Source organism: Gossypium arboreum, chromosome 6 (genome assembly GCF_025698485.1).
Source record: "Gossypium arboreum isolate Shixiya-1 chromosome 6, ASM2569848v2, whole genome shotgun sequence".
In the NCBI taxonomy this organism is placed as follows: domain Eukaryota; kingdom Viridiplantae; phylum Streptophyta; class Magnoliopsida; order Malvales; family Malvaceae; genus Gossypium; species Gossypium arboreum.
In genome coordinates this window covers 53,007,024-53,014,155 of record NC_069075.1, presented here as the reverse complement: position 1 = coordinate 53,014,155, position 7,132 = coordinate 53,007,024, and positions in this window count along the sequence as shown.

The following is a 7,132-nucleotide window of genomic DNA, read 5'->3' as shown; positions in this document are numbered from 1 at the left end:
ATTGTCGAAGTCGAAGTCGTCCACACTATCTAAGCCCTTTTGGTACTCTTTTAGTTAAACGTTGATAATGGCATGTATAGGACTAAACTTTGTTGTTAATCAAGTACCTTTGGTAATGTGTATATATTCGGATAGCCATGCGAAAATGGCTTAAATATTTTGAGCATAGTATTAAAATCATTTTGTATATATATGGTTATTGAGAGGTGTGGAAATGCTTGGCAATGATTAGCCATTGGAATGGCTAATCACGATCATATTTGGTGCTATGTATGTCAAATGGCTAGTTGAATCATGGAAACTATGAAATAGGTGAAATTTACCTTAAAATAGATGCTGACAGCAGCAGTGATGTGAGTTTGAAAATTCACTAAAAATAGTAGGAATGTAATTAAATAATAAATAAATTATGTAATCAAACCTTGATGGGTATATTTTCATATGGAAGAAGCGAAACGACCATATGAGCCGTATTTTATGAGATGTTTAAGTTTTCGTGAAACAGGGCTAGAACGGTTACTGGATCCCCTGTTCTGACTTTGGAAATTTACCATAAATTAACCAGAAATAATTAGAAGTCATACTTTATATTTACAGATTCATTTTTGAGTCTAGTTTCATTAGAAACAAACGACATATGTATTGAAGCCCTGTACAGGGAGATATCTAAGTCGTAATGCATGAAGGTCAGAGTAGTCGAACCCTGAAACAAGGGAGACTTTAACTAATAAACTGTACTAATTGGCATGACAAAAAATTCTGGAAAAAATTTTTTAGATGGATATATGAGTCTAGTTTCAGGAAAAATTTAAGGAATCAGTTTTCGAGTTTTGGAACTCGAGATATGATTTTTGAGGTGACTGTGATGCAGTTAGCCAGCTTGTCTGGAAATTTTAAAATGAACTGTGTAAATAAATGAATTAAGTCCGTTAACACCTCGTGTTCGACTCCGGCAACGGTCTCGGGTACGGGGCGTTACACATATATTAGTCCAATTTCATTATCCAGATGCCCTCTATAGCTTTGCATTTTATTCAATTTAGTCTCTAAAATCGAATTTGCCATTACTTTCAAATTTGAGTTTTGATTTCAAAACCGATTTCAATTACATCCTTCTATAGCCCTATATTATCAATAATTATAGAAATATTACACCCATTTTGAAAATTATGTACTTTAATACTTTTGTTCAAAAATTAACAATTAAACTTTACAAACTAGTCCTTTTTATTTTAAAGCTTAAAATCTATCAATTTAACAACTAAAACTTTTAATTCTCAACTATAATAACTTTTGAAACTTTAACAATTTAACGAATTGAGACATGAGTTAACTAGATTAAACTTTCACGATTTCAAAATTATAAAAATTACAAAAAAATAAAATTTACTAACCAATTGAGTACCAAGCCAAAAGTTTCCTTCTTCCTTCCTCAAATTAGTGATGAGAATGAGAAAGAGCATTTTTTTTCTTTTTAATTATAATTTTATAATATATAATACCATACACAATTACAAGCCACTGTCTACTTAATCCCTAAGTTGTATAATTGCCATTTTAGACCCTAGTCTAAAATTTTATAATTAAAAATTTTATAGTAATTGAATTTTTACTACTTTTACAATTTAGTCCTTTTACTTTAACTAATCACTAATTTGATAAAATTATCTATCCAAAATTAAATTTACATCTATAATAATACTGTAAATATTTACGAGTTTGATTTACGGAAATGGGGTCTCGAAATCGTATTTTTCAATACCACTAACTTTATGATCCTTACATTTTTGCCTTAACTAACTATCAATTAAACAAAATTATTAGACCAAATTTTAATATATTTCTATACTAATCTCATAATTATTAAATAATAATATTTACAAACACGATTTACATAAATGGTATTTCAGATTCCTAATTTTTGACACCACTGGAAATCGGGTCGTTACACATGTCCATAGGTTGATTATTTAAACTATAAATTTAGCCTGAAAAAAAATAATTTAGGTTGTTTATATTTAGGCTAGTTAGTTTAATTTTTAGATTGTAAATAGGAAAAAGAGATTAAATGTACTAAGATTAAATGTACTAAGTGATAAAGGTAAATACAACTAGGTATTTATGTTTGTTGAAGTATAGGATGTTTAAATTAAAACTATTCAGCAAATAAATTAATGGTTATTGAAAGTGCAGTATATTAAGTATAAGCTTAACAAACAGGTGCTTAAGTTAAAATGAATTGTGGAAACAAAAGCATTGTGAGGGCTAAAAGTATTGCAAATGTGATAAAAGCATAGAAGAAGATAAAAGTCAAGAGAGTGTTGGTTGTTCACAGTGAAATAAAAATATGAGAAATTTTAAAAAAAAGTCTCACTCATATTGGCACAAAAACTCATAAGTGCTTATACTTATAAACAAGGTGAGTGTTCGAACGAATCAAATTGAAGCGAATTGAATGAAAAAATTTTGAGTTGATTTAGTTGACAAATATTATTTTATCATCCAAACTCGATTTGAAAGTTTCTCAAATCGAGCTGAGTGAGATGGAATTCAAATCAAATTGAATTGAATATATTTGTTTGAGTTAAGTTAAAAAAAAATGACTTTGAGTCCTTGTAGGTACTACCACCCACCGTAATCAAATTTGTTATTAGTTTTCATCCCCTCATAATTTATTTATTAAATCTTTTATATACGTGTTAGCTTCTTTAGTTGCTTTAGGTATCTTTTGATTCTTATCACCATATATTTTAAAATTAAAAATATATTAAATGTAAAAAATTTGATTTTTTAATATAATTTATTTTAAAGATAAAATGTGAAATTGATACTAACAAAAAATTTTAACACGAATACTTTATGTCATCATCAATAATTCAATTTTAACAGAAATTGGTAAAGATTCAACATGATTAAAGAATTCAAAAAATAAATAGTTGACATAAATTCAAAAAAAAAGTTTTTAAGGTTTAGGATGAAGTAAAAGTTGAGGGAAAGTAAAAAGGAAAAAAAGTTTTGGGGGGTTCGGGCGAAGTAAAAGTTTTGGGAGGGAAAGTAAAAGGGAAAAATTTTTGGGGTTTGGAGGAAAGTAATTTTTTTAAGGGGGAAGTAAAAGTTTTGGGAAAAGATAAAAGAAAAAAAGTTCGGGGGAGATTGGGGAAATAAAATTTTTGAGGGAAAGTAAAAAGGTTTGACTTTTGAGGGGGGTTGAGGGGGGAGGGAAGTAGAAGGAGTTGATTTTAATTTAAAAAAAAATTAATTTGAAATTTAAAAAAAAAATTGAGTTGATTTGATTAATTTGATTCAAATAATTCAAAATTTTAATTTTTTTTGAGTCTAATCAAATTTTGTTTACCCCTTCTTATAAATATCGTATTAGAGTTCAAAGTATGAATAAAAAGGAGTTGAGTAGGAAAATTTTGAACTAACTATATTTTTCAAATATAAATGATATATTTGTATGTACATTTTGATGGAGATATATGTTTAATTTTATTTAACTTGTTTACCTTGTAATTTGTTGAACTAATCTATTTGAGTATAAATAATTGTAAATTGTTTAATTTTCTAGCTAGAGTTATGTGTTTAAGCAAATCTTTCTAGTGTTGATGTTTCGATTCAATCTCGTGTATCAAGCTTGGTCAAGTACATTTTCTTGTATGATTATTTTTCGTTTTAATTTTCATTTTTCTTCTTTTTGTTTGCTTAAGGACAAGCAAAAACTAAAGTGTGGAGGATATTTGATCTGTCACCAAATGTGGTGGCAATTTTAGTACATTTTAGCACTTAAGGAGCTTGTTTTATGGTAATTTTATATTTAATTAAAGCATTTTCAGCTTTCATAGTTTAGATTTAGATATGTAAAAAATAAACGTTTTTTACGCAAGAATTGATGTTAGTTGACCTATTAGGCCAATATGGGCCTTAGGTAGTTTTAGCAGCCTTTGGCCAATACAGGCTTAAGTGGGTGTCCATAATTTGCATTTAACAGCCCAATGGAAACACGAAAATAGACACATTTTTACATGTCTTTTTTAACTCAAATTCATGCAATTTCGTAGTAATTCTTGTCAAAAAATATATAATAATTATAAAATAATTAAACTGCACTTAAATTATTAACATGTTGAATTTTAATTAATTTTATAATAAATTTTGATTTATTTTGATTTATTTTCGATAGATTCGCACAAAGGGCGAAAATTGGCTAGACAGACACTACTGGAAGCACAAAACCGAGAAGCGATTTTGAAGCATCAAGGCTAATTAATTTTTCAACCTAAGACGGTCCGAATTATGAATATTAATTAATAATATAATTAATTTTAATTTTAATCCAATTTATTTTGCGTTAAATAATTATTAACTAAATTATGAAAAGAGGCCCAATTGTGCTAAACCGATAGACTAATCCAATTGAGCAACTGGGCTGCCCAAAACCATCCCACATGTTAACCCAATTAGCTTATTTAGTTGATTATTTGGCTTGCAAAACAGCTCTTGAAGCTTTCTTAAAATTACATTCAAACCCCTCCACTATTCAAGCCTTTGTGATTTGCCCCTAGCTAAATTTAGCAAGTTTGAAAGTTTCAAACTTGCCACATGTGTGGCCGCCCATGGGGGAGTCTATGGCTGCTGATTTTTACTAATTTTAGCAGCCGCTCCAACTTATAAATACCCCCATTGGTTGCTCATTTCAAACACACCTCTTATCCTTTCATTTTTCACTTCTCACTCACTTTTTCTCTTCAAAGCCCCTTCCTTTGTTCTTCTTTTTCCCTTCCATTCCCTTGCCGATTTCCCCTGTTGGAAAAGATCCCTTCAACCATCATTGGAAGCAGCATTCAAGTTCTCATAGAAGCCTCGGTTCAACAAGAATAAGCGGAAAAGGAGGAGCGGAGCAAACTAGTCAAGCCATGGAGAAACATCGGATTTGATTCTAGTTCCCTATCCTTTAATTTTTATTTTTGTTGTTATGAACATTTTTATGAATACTTGTGATGTTGATATGTTTAATTTAATTAATATGAATTAAATTTAATTTCTGTTAGGTTGATTGCATTTCGTCCACTTAAGTTATTAAAATTGTGTTGTTATAGGCCTTGGTAAGTTGTTTGATTAAGTAAAATCATGATTAAGTTATTCTTGCATTATAATTGCAAGGTAACTAATGAATTAATTATTTGATCATGTTGAAATTGTAACTAATTGACATAATACTTAAACAATGCATGTTTAATCTTCTAAGGTAGCTGAAGATTAAATTAGCGACAGTATTAGATGATACATTAGCCTTACATAACTTGCAAGATTATTGTGATTAAACTGTTTCAAGGTAGGAATACATTGTTACCTCACTTAATCTTTTATGTGCTTGGTATTGGAAAATGTTCAAGAGATTAGTTAATTTAATAAGTATGTATGAGCAGTAGTTAGCAAATTACCGAGTTGCTATGAATTTATTCGTAACAACATGAACATGAGTTTAGTTATTCTAAGTTAAGAAATGTAATTAATCTAACACAACTATGCCATATTGATTAAAATAATCTTTTGAAATCGTGCATTGGAAGTTTTATTTTTATTTTATTTTATTTTACTTAGTAAAATTTACTTTTTAATCACTTCCTCAAAATCGAAATATTTTTCTTCACCAAAGTGTTTTTAATTGCATTCATAAATAAATTCTTTTCACAGTCCCTATGGATACGATAAGTCGACATTTACTTGTCACTTTTTTACTTGTTGTGATTGTGTACACTTGCACATTTCCATTATTCCAAGTTTTTGGCACTATTGTCAGGGACTATTTTAAAAGTCATTATATGTTTGTTAATTTTGCATTTTGGTTTAGTTTTCTGTTCAATTTTAACTTAACCCTAAGATTGAAAGAACTTTTCAACAGCAAAGAGGACAAGCAAGTCAGAGAAGGACCAAAAAGATGAACTACGAAAATCAGAATCAATGAAATGGAGGAAACCCTGCTCAAAATCCTATCCTTATTGCTGATGATAGGGGTAGAGCTCTAAACGTTACGACCAAATCTGGAAATGTTAAAAAGGAGAATTTAAAATCCAACTTTAATGTATTGAAAACTTCGTGTAGCTTATTACTAAAAGATAGTGCACATGCTGTAAAACATATTATTATTATTATCATATTCAATAACGAACCCATCGATAATTGCTCTTTTAGAAAAAAAACATACTTTGCAGTGGAAATTTTAGAAGTCGTTATATTTTGAGAACTGAGTTTTTATTTTCAAAACATTTATTTACGTGAAGCCATTATTTCTGTAAAATTATTTGTTGTGCATCATAGAAAACTTAATCAAAACCAAAACCAATAATAAAACCCAAAAGAAAACCAAAAGTTTGGAGAGTCCCAAAGTTACAAAACTCTCAAATAAACCAGAATTTAAATAAAATTTTTAAGTAATTGAAGTTTACGGATGTGTGGACACCTCTAAGCCTCCGTCGCACCGACTCGCCTAAGCCTGAGGATTACTTGAACAAAATAGATATACAGATATGAGTTTTCAAAAACTCAGTGTGTAGCTTAACGGAAACATACATACATATAATTTCAGATCTCTCACATAGCATAACAGATACAGACATAAGTCCTTAACAGAATCAGAATAAAACAGAATCATGCAGATATGCAAAGTCCTACCCCCATCCTCTGCACACCGAATCCGACCATCCCAACACACCACGTGGGGTATAAAACACCCATTCAGCCCTACACACCACATGGTGTCCGTACGACACTTATCAGATTAAGTTGTAGCCATACTGCCAGTATATTGGTGAAATGTCACCTCACAGAATACTTCCTCCATATATACATATCCTATCCCGTACACAGATACAGATAACAGGTCAACAGATATATCAGAATTAACATGTCTCGTATGCTCAAATATAGATATTACATATGTTTATATAGAACAATTATATCATACATATTTTACTTCATAATACTCAAACTAGTTTATCAGAATAGCATATTTCATACATTATGGTTTGTTTTACCCTTACTGACCCTACGAAAAGCCTGCAGTCGGTTGCAACGACATGTGCGACCCTAAGGAAAAATTCTAAATTTTTAGGCACACATGCTCGTGTGG